Here is a 12,982-nt window from a genome sequence, read left to right on the forward strand (position 1 = left end):
ATCCCTTGCGGCATGCGGGTGAACTGGTAAAACCCTAATGGGCAGATGAAGGCCGTCTTTTCTTGGTCTTCCTGGCCCATGGGTACCTGGTAGTACCCTGACCTGAGATCGAGTACACTGAACCATGTACTTCCCGTCAGAGCGTTCAGTAGATCCTCGATTCGGGGCAGCGTGTACTGATCGGGAATGGTGCGGGTATTTAGGGTTCTGTAGTCCACGCATAGACGTACGGTCCCGTTCTTTTTGCGGACTACCACGATGGGTGATGCGTAAGGACTTCGGGATCCCTGCACGATCCCAGCCCTCTCCATTTCGGCGAGTAACCTCCTTACTTCGTCTACGTCCCGTGGTGCGAGCCGTCGAGAACGTTCCCGGAAGGGAGTAGCATCGCTCATTCGGATGGTGTGGCGGGCACTGCGGCTGCACCCCACATCCATATCACTGGTGGAGAACACATGTCGGCGCTTTTGTAACTCGATCCGCAGCCTTTCCCTCCATTCCTCTGGGAGCGGAGAATCTCCAAAGTCGAATTGTAGCCGGGATCCGGAGGTAGGACCATAGTTACGGGGACGCCCCGTTACGCCCTTCTCTTCGGGGGTCACGGGGTATATTCTGCCCAGCGGCTGGCGCCGATCAATGCTCATGGGATATGGGGAGATGTTCCGCACGTATACCCAGGTGCGCTCCGGGATTTTTCCAGGCCACTTTTTGACGGAGGCCAACACCTCGTAGCCCAGGCGGTGCTCATCCTGGGCCACACTTTCTAGGGAGAAGAGCTGATCCTCCGGGCGTCGGTCCGGGTAGTGACATGCGGCGACCATCATTCTTCCTTCCCCCGGGGGAATTTGAGTCAGTCCCCACTCTTGGCTATAGAGCATCCCATGCTCCTCTTCAGTCGCAATTTGGCCGCAGACCTCTTGGAGAGCGGGGCAGGCGGCTAGGGCCAGCAGCGGGGCTTCTCCCGCTTCTTGCAAATACATGCGGAACACCGCGCGCACAATGTCAACGTTAGTCCCCAAGATGATTGGAGCGCTGGGGTGATCCTGAGGTTCAGGGCACACTAAGGCCTCCACTTCCATGGGATGATGTTTACCAGTGTTCAGTTGGGGAATGTCTAACTGCACCTTTACTACGCCGTCTATGGGGTAATCCTCATGACTCAATCCCCTCAGTCGCAAGGCATCTGCAGAGAGCAACGGTAATCGATGTAGGTGTTGGTCGTAGAAGGGCCGGTATACGATGGTCACCTGAGATCCCGTGTCCAGCAATGCGGCGGCGTAGATGCCCTCGATAACTACCCGAATAATGGCGGCGGGGCAGATTCGGCTGCTTGGGGAGGGCAGCGACGCCTCTCCATCCTCCAGGGTCTTGCACGGCATCGATTGCGCGGGCCGGGACGCCGTTTTCCGTAAGGTGGGGCAACGGGCACGCAGATGTCCCATCTTTCCACACGCGTAGCACTGAATTTGGCTGAGGTAATTCTCGCTGCTCCCGGCAAGTGAATTTCGCCCGGTCGGGAGACGAGGCGGGGCGTCACTGGTGCGCTGGCATCCTCGGGGTCGGGATCCCCAGGTTCGGGCACGTCGGCCTTGGGTTCCACTTTCTTGACTTCCTTACTTCCGGGCGGGGGCTTTTTCCCAGGGGCAAGGTCACGTCCTAACAACACCGTCTCGTGCGCTTGGACCCGATCCATTAGGTCGTGAAACGATAAGGCTTGCCCGGGCGTTAGGCAGCTACTGACCCACACCGACACGGGGTGTAGGGGTAGGAGCCCCCTCAACAGCTGAGTGGTGCGCAGTCCATTGGCTTCTATCCTTGGCAACACGCCCTTCCTCACCAGATTCCATAAGTCCAGGTGTAGTCGCCTGAGGAAGTCGGATACCATTTCCCCTTCCTTCTGGGCTAACGCATGGAATTTGGCCATCAACGCATAAGTATCCACCGGAGCCCCATACGCCTTCGTCAGGCAGTAGATGAGATCTGCTGCATCAGCCTCCGGGTTGTCATCTCGGTAGTAGTGCACCATGTGGGACGCGGGGGGCCGTAAGCACTCAACGATGCGTTGTCTTCGGACCGCGTCCGTGCAGGTCCATTCAGGCAGTACCTGTTCTGTATGATCCAACCAGTCCTCTATCCCTACTTCCCCTTGGGGCGTGGGTTTCTCACCGGAGAAGGCCTTTAACTTCCTATACTGGAGCGACCGGGTGGTGTTGTGGAGAGCGGCTGCTATTGCGGGAATAGAGGTGTCTCCCGGTAAGCTATCCCCGACTGCGGGGTAAGTGTCCAGTCTTGATAGGCTAAGTCGGTTGAGGCCAGACCGCAGGCCGGGCGGGGTGGACGAGGAGCCTAGGTTCAGGGCTGCCGGCCAGCGAGGTTGCAGGCCACGGTCAAGGGAGTGGTCTGGGCCCCCAGTCGCGGCACATACTGTGGGTGTATACTCTCTCTGTGGGGTGGAAGTGGCCAGGGGCACAGGGGTGTCCGTTGTGGTGTGAAGATAGTCAGCGCAAACCTCACGGGCCTCCCGATGTCGATGGAACCGAATGAAATAAAAGGATATGGATAAAAAAGAATTAAAATCTCAGTGTATTAGATACACATGTGGGGGATGGGGGAAGAGGGGGGGGGGGGAAAGGGGGAGGGGGGTGAGGGCAGGGGGTGGGAGCAAGGAGGAGGATAATGCTGGAGGGGTTGATAATTGGTTTTCCACTTTATCTAATCAAAGAATACATAAAATTATGGATTCAGTGACTCACACGGGCTTGTGTGGTGTCTCTCCCTCAACGCTGACTGTAGTGGATTTATTACAGACTCATATGCTGGAGTCTCAATATACATAAAACTCACACGGCCTGATGTGAGTCCTTGTCCTCAGAGGGTGATGTCCTGTATGGATGGTGTCTGGGTTGTCTCAGCAGAGTTATCCCCCGATGGGTGTAGTGTGTGAGTGTCTCCTCTCCCCGTTCCCAGATGACCAAAAGGAGTGTATGCCAACAAGGGTTAACAACAATAAAAAAGGTCTTTAATGGGTATACAGTGGAGACATAACCATATGAAATGCAAACATGTGGTGAACCATAAAAAGTATAGAACAATCTATGACAAAATGAAATAAATTATACTAAGACAAAATGAAATGAAATAAAGCAAACACAAGGACTACACTCACACTTGAAGTCAAATAAAATGGCCCAGCCTCAGCCGCTCGGTACACTCCTGCACGGTCTCCTCCTGGATTTGGATTTTGTCTAGCCTCAGTGTTAAATGCCACACTTTTGTTGTTTTCATATTTTGGATAGTTCTTATATCTATCTGGATTTGTTGGATAGCTTGATACAGTACACAATGAGCATCCGGCAGGAACCTGACGAAGCTTATTGCGAAACATGTTGTTCCCTGCCGGAGCTCATTGAGAGAGGGACCCAGCACACTACAGGACATCCGGTGCAGATCCCCTCTTCCGGTTCCTCTGCCGGACGCGCCAGTGGGAACAAGAACGGAGGAGGAGACCGTGCAGGAGTGTACCGAGCGGCTGAGGCTGGGCCATTTTATTTGACTTCAAGTGTGAGTGTAGTCCTTGTGTTTGCTTTATTTCATTTCATTTTGTCTTAGTATAATTTATTTCATTTTGTCATAGATTGTTCTATACTTTTTATGGTTCACCACATGTTTGCATTTCATATGCTTATGTCTCCACTGTATACCCATTAAAGACCTTTTTTATTGTTGTTAACCCTTGTTGGCATACACTCCTTTTGGTCATCTGGGAACGGGGAGAGGAGACACTCACACACTACACCCATCGGGGGATAACTCTGCTGAGACAACCCAGACACCATCCATACAGGACATCACCCTCTGAGGACAAGGACTCACATCAGGCCGTGTGAGTTTTATGTATATTGAGACTCCAGCATATGAGTCTGTAATAAATCCACTACAGTCAGCGTTGAGGGAGAGACACCACACAAGCCCGTGTGAGTCACTGAATCCATAATTTTATGTATTCTTTGATTAGATAAAGTGGAAAACCAATTATCAACCCCTCCAGCATTATCCTCCTCCTTGCTCCCACCCCCTGCCCTCACCCCCCTCCCCCTTTCCCCCCCCCCCCCTCTTCCCCCATCCCCCACATGTGTATCTAATACACTGAGATTTTAATTCTTTTTTATCCATATCCTTTTATTTCATTCGGTTCCATCGACATCGGGAGGCCCGTGAGGTTTGCGCTGACTATCTTCACACCACAACTGCCACGCTAAGAAGGAGACGGGATTCCCTTCTCCGAAGTCAAGCAGCAACCAGGAAATCAAAAAAGGGCCAGTATATATTTTTATATACTCTTTTACACTTCGTACACAATCACATATCTATATTCCAATTTATTTGAATAGCTTAGGCGTTGCAGCACGTTCTCCGCCACAAATCCTAGGGAGCGCCCCAGTTCAAACAACCTCCAGGCACAGGGGTGTCCACCTGGACTATGGGGCAGCGCACCCCCGGGGCCTCGGGCAGCAGCAGTATACGGGGCAAGGCCTCGGGGCATATATCTTGTTCAGTGGCATACAAGACCCGGCGCCAGGCCTGGTCGCGGTCATAGAAATGGTCTTGTACTTGGGCATTGTCCAGGCGCGGGAGCTTTCGGACCTGCTCGGTCACTGTCCCTAACGAGATCGTGGCGGGGACATGGCCCAGCGCGAAAGCACGATTCAAGGGAATCCCGCGCCGCTGGGCCCACTTGCGCACCTCGAGCGCCGAGGGTACCGACATGATGTGGGTTGGTTGCACAATAGAGAAAAAAATGTGGGGGCACCCCAGGTCTAAGTCTCTCAGCAGCGCCTCCAAATGTAGCCCTTTTTGTGAATCCCTGCACTAAGGAACTACTGGTGTTGTGTGTTACCTGCGGCTTCAGGAGCTCTAAGCCTCCGCTGTCGGGGAGCCTGGGGTCATACCCTCACTTATCATGGTGCAGCGCCTCCACTTACCCAGGATCCCCATAGTAGAGGATCTATCCTGAGCAAGAAAACATAACAATCGTATCGTGCAACAAGCAACCTTTTACTATTGATACTAACTAATGGAATCATGCAGAGTACACATAACATGCATAAGACCCTTATACTCTACAATCACAACATAACGCACTGTGGCTCGGCCACACCTTGATAGGGATAATGTTCGTTACACAGGTGGCTCTGCCACTCTCCCAAGGAGTATGTCCTGCAACTATTATCTGTATAGAATAGTTTGCTGGCACACTAGTGCCCCCAATTAGTTAGTGGGAGGCGGGATCAGCGCCTGGTGACCGGTGTAGGTGCACTTGTTGAATAACGATACCTCCCGGTCACTACGGTGACCACACCACTTCACAAAGGGTCCGTAGTGTTGCTCCAGCCTTGCGCCGACACTCCGCTGTGCTGTGTGGTCTGTTCTCCAAACCAAGATGGCGTCCGCGACTCCAGCAGCTGAACCCGCACTAATGGGATATGTCCCTAACTGCTACGGCCGTCCCTACAAAAGCGGCACCCTACGATGACAGGGGTAATACTCCTGGGGCTGGGGAATGTATCTGACCTAAGCGGAAGGGTGTAAGGAAGCAGGAGTTACGCCGTGCACGGCGTGCTCCTTACTCACCCGCGGCTCTGTCGGGGTCTTCCGCGACTCACAGGGACTCATTCCCCATGGCGCCGAGCTCCGGTCCTTCTATGCGCGCGCGCGCGCACATCCAGTCTCTTCTTCTGCCCTCGGTTCAGGGCGTGGGTCCGCGCACGCAGCTACAGACGCTGCCACCGGGAGGCGCGGCCACACAGGGGCGCACCAACCCTTTAAAGAGACAGTACCCTTTTGCAATGCCACAATACAATGCACCAATACTTCTAGGATTTATAGCTCCTCCTCCAGGAACTCATCTAGACCTATCCCTGTCTCAGCCTGGCCCATTCACACACCCCCGCCTTGCTTCTCGGCTATTGGTTCTTCATACCTACATATACCCTCCAGATTCATTGACTCGTCGGCTGAGCATAGAACCAGTTGTTCTCATCACTCTCTGCCTCCCTAGTTCTGTTCCACAGATTTCCTCGTGTACCGGACCGGCTTCTGCTACGTCTTCCTGCACCTCTGGCATCCCGAACTCGGCATACGGCATCACGACTCTTCTCATCTCTGGCATTCGGATTCTGGCTTACGGTAAACGACAACGTCTCTCTCTCTAACCCTGGACTTGGCTACCGCACCCTCTACCATCCGTACCTCTCCTACCCCGATCCCGGAATCCCAGACCATTCTTCAATCAAGACGTGCCCTCGTGGCTGTGGGTGGCGTAATTACCTTTCCCACCTCAGCACCGCGGTCCCGTCTCGTTTGTGGTGAGCACATCCTGACAAAGGGTCACTGACCCTCCGCTCGCGCACACGAGGTTCCGCCACCTTCCTCCTTCACCTCTCACTCGTGTCTCCCACCGCCCACACGCTTCCTGTCTTCCTCTATCCAGAGTCTCGCACCCTATTGGTCCTCAGCCTCAGCTGACTCTCCCACAGTTCAGAGTTCAGAGTGCAACCCCCAAAGTCCCTCCAGATTGGTTGCCTTTCGCGCGCTTCCCTCACACATGCGCAGCCTGACTATTCACACAGTGACCTTACTGGCAAAAGAACAGTATGGCGCTTCCTTTATTAGTGACAGCGCGGAACCCTATATATATGTATATACATCCTTACATCCTTTTGTCAGAACAGCTCTGAGACAGGGTAGGGGATTAGGCAGGAACAGCTCTCAGACAGGACAGAGGATTGGTCAGGAAGCAGCAGCCAGGCAGTGACTCCTCCCCTTCCCTCCGTGAACACAGCTCCACGAACATAGTTGATTGAGGAGGGGGAGAGTGTGTTTGTAGCTGCAAAGTAAGTCTGTCTGCAGAGTTTGTTTGTAGCTGCAGTTTCTGTCTATCTAGTGTGTGTGAGTGTCTGCTGCAGTGTGTGTCTGCTGCAGTTTGTGTGTGTGTGTGTGTGTAGCTGAAGCTTGTGTGTGTGGTGCTGTGTTGTATGCGTGTGTAGCCCTGGTAAGAAATTGGGCTATATGTCTATCCCCGTACTGGTGTAAGTCCTACTAAGGGCAGGCTGCCAGTAGTTATCATGGGTTTCCCCCACTTCAAGCCCTGCCCTGAGTGGTGGAGGTAGGCCCCCTGACTCTGTGTCTAAGGCAAGAGACATAGGGGAGGGGCCTGCCAAAGTCATAAAGGACAGTGCACCGCCTATTTAGTGGGGTTGGAGAGAGTGAGAGTTCTGAGTTGGAGGGTTCCTAGAGTGTGTTACCTTTGGAGGAGCTCAGGCAGGCCCTGAGTAGAGCTGATAGAGCTACGGTGGACCAGTGCCTCTCACCCTGCCTAGGGGGTGAGGGAAGAGCTAGCCTCACCCTGAGGGCCCGTGACTTGGGGTGGAGGCAGGGAACAAAGAGCCACAGAGAGCCCATCCTGAAGGGGTGCAGTCTGGAGGAAGAGAAGATCCTGTACCTGCCATACCGTGTGCTGCTGTTGTTGTTGCTACTCTGCTGGGTGCTGTGAGCAATAAAGAAACCTGCGGCTGTTTTATAAGAGACTGTGTGAGACTGAAATCTCTCGCCCCTGAGTGGGGTTCTCTGGAAGGATTTCACCCTACCTTGATAGTGGTGCAACGCCTCCATCAGTGTCAGTGTCTAGGAACGAGTTACACACTAGACACTGAGTGTAGCACTATTGTACATGTGGAGGGCTCACTAAAGATGGCGGCTGCCGATACATGTGCTCTGCGGGGCATGAAAGAGTTAAAAATGGTGACAGCAGCGTCATGCACGGCCCAGCAGCAAGCAACAGTTCCTAAATGGCGACTCCCGCCAGGCCTAGATCGCGCACGTGCCGCGTGCAAGCAGGCTGCAAGAGAAATGTGGCGAGAGATGTGCATGGGTTTGGCTCCAAACCCAGATCCCCTGCAGAAAGAGCGGAGCGGCGCGAAAGCCAAATATACGCCCACTTGTGCAGTGACTGGCCGACAGAAGAAGCCACATCACGCTGAGCGAGAGAGTGCCCCTCCTCTTGTTTCCACCAGAGGGAGGGGGCACTGCAAGAGCCAATCAGAATCGTCCTCTCCAGCAGAAGGAGGGACAGGAAGTGAGAGCGAGGAACTTCACTTCGGCCTGACTATTGAAAAGAAAGGAGCTACAGAACTGAACTGTTCAACCCCCGCGCAAAAGATGTCTGGATTAAATATGACACCCTTTCAGTTTCCAGGAGGCTTCCTGGTTGTGGAGGTTGACGGCCGAGAGTATCTCCGGTGCCTGTGCGTACATTGCAGGACACCCGGACCGGCCCCAAGCACGACAGCACGATGCCCTCAATGTGGCACGTTCTATCTATGTTGAAGACGCCACGAAGTGCCTCGCCAGGAACCCTAACGGAGGTGGCGGAGGCAGCGGAGAAGGCTGCCCTGGTTCCCTGTATCCCCGCTGAGGTGGGAACCGAGGCCCAGCCAACTAAAGAACTGAGAGATGTCCCGGCGGAGAAGAGCGCGACCGCAGTGGAGGTACCGGAGCGGGCCCGTTTCGTACCAATACCCAGTGGCGGTGCGGCAAAAGACCCAGGTGACTCCCGAGCGGAGAAACCGGCAAAGTCGTCTTTGGAGGAAGAAGATGGCCTATCATCGGTAGCGATGCGCCTGCCGGCGAACCACCCCAGCTGTAATAACATGGCGGTCCACTTACCAGAGAGAGGGAGCAGACGAGTCCGGACACCCCCCGACGGCGAGCGCTGGTGCGGCCTGAGCCGCGTAGAAGTCCCCCGACGGTGGCGACTCCCAGTGCGGCGGAGATGGGATCCGAGACGGCTCCGGAGGAACCAAAGATCACCAGCCGTCACCGGAGCGGTAAGGAGACACCACCACCCCCTTACTCCCGCCAGGCGAAGACGGAATCTGCAGAGGGCGAGAGAGAAAGGCTTGCGGCCTACCTGCCCATTCGCGATCCGGATGGTCCACCACCGCCTCTTCCGGTCCTCGACGCTCTTCCGGTGCGAGACCACGGAGCGGATAGAGATTCCGCGGCCACCAGCAATTACGTCACTTCCGGGTCCGGCTGGCGCAGAGGCCCGGAAGCGTTGTTCTCACAAAGGAGAGCAGCCATGGCAGCGGCACTTGCCACACTGAAGGCCCAAGGCGTTACCCGAGGAGCACGAAGTGCGCCGGAAAGGGCAAGTCAACCAATGCCCATTGGTCGTGGCATTGCCCGCCAAAGAGACTCTTTACTGGACATTGCCGATTCCCCAGTCACTGCCCCTAGCGCCATTGCCCCGGCCACTGCCCCTGCCCCGTCACGAGTCATGTCACCCGGGTCCTAGTGGGGATAAACGGAGCAAGAACCCCAAATATTCTAAGGATTTGAGGGATTGGGAACTCAGTGATGAAGGGTCTGATGGGGAGATACCGTATGCAAATGTGATTCGTGTACCTAACCCTGTGCCATTTTCTCCTGTGCCTAGAGGGAGGGCCCGAGGGTCCCATACCACTGCAGAAGCGGGTCCCGTGAGCACAGTAGTGCAAAAGATGAACCCCGCGATTTACACAGATGTGACAAGAGGTAGAAGCAGAGGCTCGCACTCTACTGAGGTGGCCACGTCAGGTGTGTCCTCTCAAACGGAGTCAGATGCAGGTGTCAGGGTATGAGCACCATGATAAGTGGTGGGCACCGCTGTTTACAGGGTACCACAAAGGTATGGACTGTACGCAGTTCCTACTAATTAAAAATAACATAGTTGACCATTGGTGGGCTGTAGACGCCTTTTCTCCCCAGGAGGTGGCCGATGAATTAGAGAATCGCTACAGGGAGATTGAGCAAAAGAACATCCTTCCCAAGGGGGCTGCCATTCTGTATGATGATGTTGCCCCAGAGGAGCCTGAGTTTTGGGTACTGCCAAGCAGGGCAGGTAACCGGAAGCTGACCAAGCTCAGCAGAGCAGACAGAGCCATAGTGGCCAGGTATAGACAGTCTCATGGCTATGAGTTCCCCTATGTGCCTGAGCCTATTATGCAGGAGATTGAGGAGCAAAGAGATAACTGGCTCCGAGAAGCAGTTATGGAGTACCTTCGAACCAAGTTCAGTAGGGCGGCTTATCATAACGAGGTTGTGATGTTATACGGGCATGGAGTGTTGGGAGGAGTATCTACATGCATAGCGTGGTGTATCGGCCGGAGTATGGGTCAGTACATCCCTATTATGTAAAAGTTACTGATCACAATGGGCGGGAAGTTAGGAAGCCTGACCCGCGCCATTACTACTAGTTAGGTTCTCCATGTCGGGAGTTACCATGTCTTTTATTCGCCATCTGGGTGGGACATTCTGATGTATGGGCACTGATCAATTGTGTTTGTTTTCCAGATTGTTCACCTGCAGGATGGTGCTGCTAAATTTAGGTCAAGTGGGGACCATTGGATTCAACCTGAGGGAGAGTGTAGCCCTGGTAAGAAATTGGGCTATATGTCTATCCTCCTACTGGTGTAAGTCCTACTAAAGGCAGGCTGCCAGTAGTCATCATGGGTTTCCCCCACTTCAAGCCCTGCCCTGAGTGGTGGAGGTAGGCCCCCTGACTCTGTGTCTAAGGCAAGAGACATAGGGGAGGGGCCTGCCAAAGTCATAAAGGGCAGTGCACCGCCTATTTAGTGGGGTTGGAGAGAGTGAGAGTTCTCAGTTGGAGGGTTCCTAGAGTGTGTTACCTTTGGAGGAGCTCAGGCAGGCCCTGAGTAGAGCTGATAGAGCTACGGTGAACCAGTGCCTCTCACCCTGCCTAGGGGGTGAGGGAAGAGCTAACCCCACCCTGAGTGCCCGTGACTTGGGGTGGAGGCAGGGAACAAAGAGCCCCAGGGAGCCCATCCTGAAGGGGTGCAGTCTGGAGGAAGAGAAGATCCTGTACCTGCCATACCGTGTGCTGCTGTTGTTGTTGCTACTCTGCTGGGTGCTGTGAGCAATAAAGAAAGCTGCAGCTGTTTTATAAGAGACTGTGTGAGACTGAAATCTCTCGCCCCTGAGTGGGGTTCTCTGGAAGGATTTCACCCTACCCTGATAGGGCTTGCCAGAGATGGAGGCATTGCACCACTAAGAGATGAAGGCAAGAACCCCAGAAACCTGTCCCTGTTGTCCCCCATACCATCGCAGGAGACTCAGGCCCTCCTGTTCCTCACAGGTATGCACCACCTAGACACATGTAGCCAGACCTTAGTACACCCTAGGGGTCCGATCTGCGACCGGGGGGGGAGGGGTCTATGGGTTACACGTGTGTAGCAGCAGCAGCGTTTGGATGTAGCTACAGAGTTTGTGTGTAGCAGCAGTTTGTGTTGTGTGTGTGTAGCTGTTGTTTGTGTGTAGAGCTGCAGTGTGTTGTTTGTGTGTGTGTGCGTACACAGAGGGGACAATAGTGTGTGGATATAGATAGCTGCAGGATAAGTGTATATAGAGGTGCTTTAATGTATTGACCATTTTATTTTAATAAAAAAAATCTATGTAACTATACAAAAGTGTCTATTATTTATGAAATAAGCCTACATTTAGCCTATAATAGTAATAATCCCCTCAGAACAGGGCATTACTGGCCAATAATGCCCTGGCTGGGTTCAAGTCCCTCAGCTTCGCCTCGGGCCTTCAACTCTTCCAGCCAGTGCATTATTGGCCAGTAATGTCCTGTTCTGAGGGGATTATTACTTAAATAGCATTAGGTTTGAGGGGAGAGCGAAAGACAAGAGTCAAATATATCATCTAAACAACTGGCTTTGGGAACTGGATACATTGCTGTGTTTCTGACAGTGATGGAGGGGGGCACAGTGTTGCTCATTTTAGGTGGGATTATTAGCAGCACAGTCTTTGACATGTTAAATGTAAGGTGTCCAGCTGCCATTCAGGATGAGACAGGTGGAGACCTGGGACTGTACTGCAGATATGAGATTTGGTGGGAATAGATACAGTTGTGTGTCATCTGCATAAGGTAATACTTGAAGCACAATTAAGTAAAACCAAGCCTTGAGTTACACAAACAGATAGATCAACAGAGAAAGAAAATGAGTTAGCGATAGATACACCAAAGGAACAATATGAGAGGTAGGAAGAAAGCAAGGAGAGGCTTTATCCCGGAGACGTGAGTGGTCAACAGTAATAAAGGCGACAGAGTAGAAGAGGAAGAAAGTAATGCCCTTGTGATTTAGCAAATAAACCTCTGTAGCAGTCTACATCACTCATGTTCTCCTGCCAAATTCAGTATAAATTACATACAGTATTTCCTGACTTTAGACATATGATTGTGTTTTCTCCACTCTGATATACTCATTACAAGTCAGTCTCATACATTTAAGTTCAGCACGGAGGCTCTGAGATTCAGTACTAGACTCATCTCACTCACTGAAGTTGGGATTACAATGTCAACATGGGAGGTTTAGAAGTTGTATTGTATTGTATGTCTTTATTTATATAGCGCCATAAATGTACATAGCGCTTCACAGTAGTAATACATATCATGTAAATAACAAATAATATAAATAACAGATCATGGGAATAAGTGCTTCAGACATAAAAGTAACAAGTTATGAGGGATTTTAGAAGAGGAGGAGGAGCAGCAAAATACCTAATATACTTTAGGTGCAATCCACAATATCCAATTTTAAGACACAAATTTACATTGACTTAACCAAATTATACTGAATACCAGTTTGTAGGTAGTGATACCTAGTGGATGAGCACGAGAGCTTGTTATAGATGTTGTTGTACACATTGGTCACCGTCTCTAGTAAGCAGTCATTAGATTGTGAGCTCTTTTGTGCAGGGACTCCTTTTCCTTAATGTCACGTATATGTCTGAAGCAATATAATATATATTATTTGTTATTTATACGATTCTCACGTGTATTATGGCTGTGAAGCGCTATGTACATTAATGGCGCTATATAAATAAAGATATACATACATACATACAATGTGTCACCACT

The sequence above is a fragment of the Ascaphus truei genome, chromosome 5 (assembly GCF_040206685.1).
Source record: "Ascaphus truei isolate aAscTru1 chromosome 5, aAscTru1.hap1, whole genome shotgun sequence".
NCBI lineage: Eukaryota > Metazoa > Chordata > Amphibia > Anura > Ascaphidae > Ascaphus > Ascaphus truei.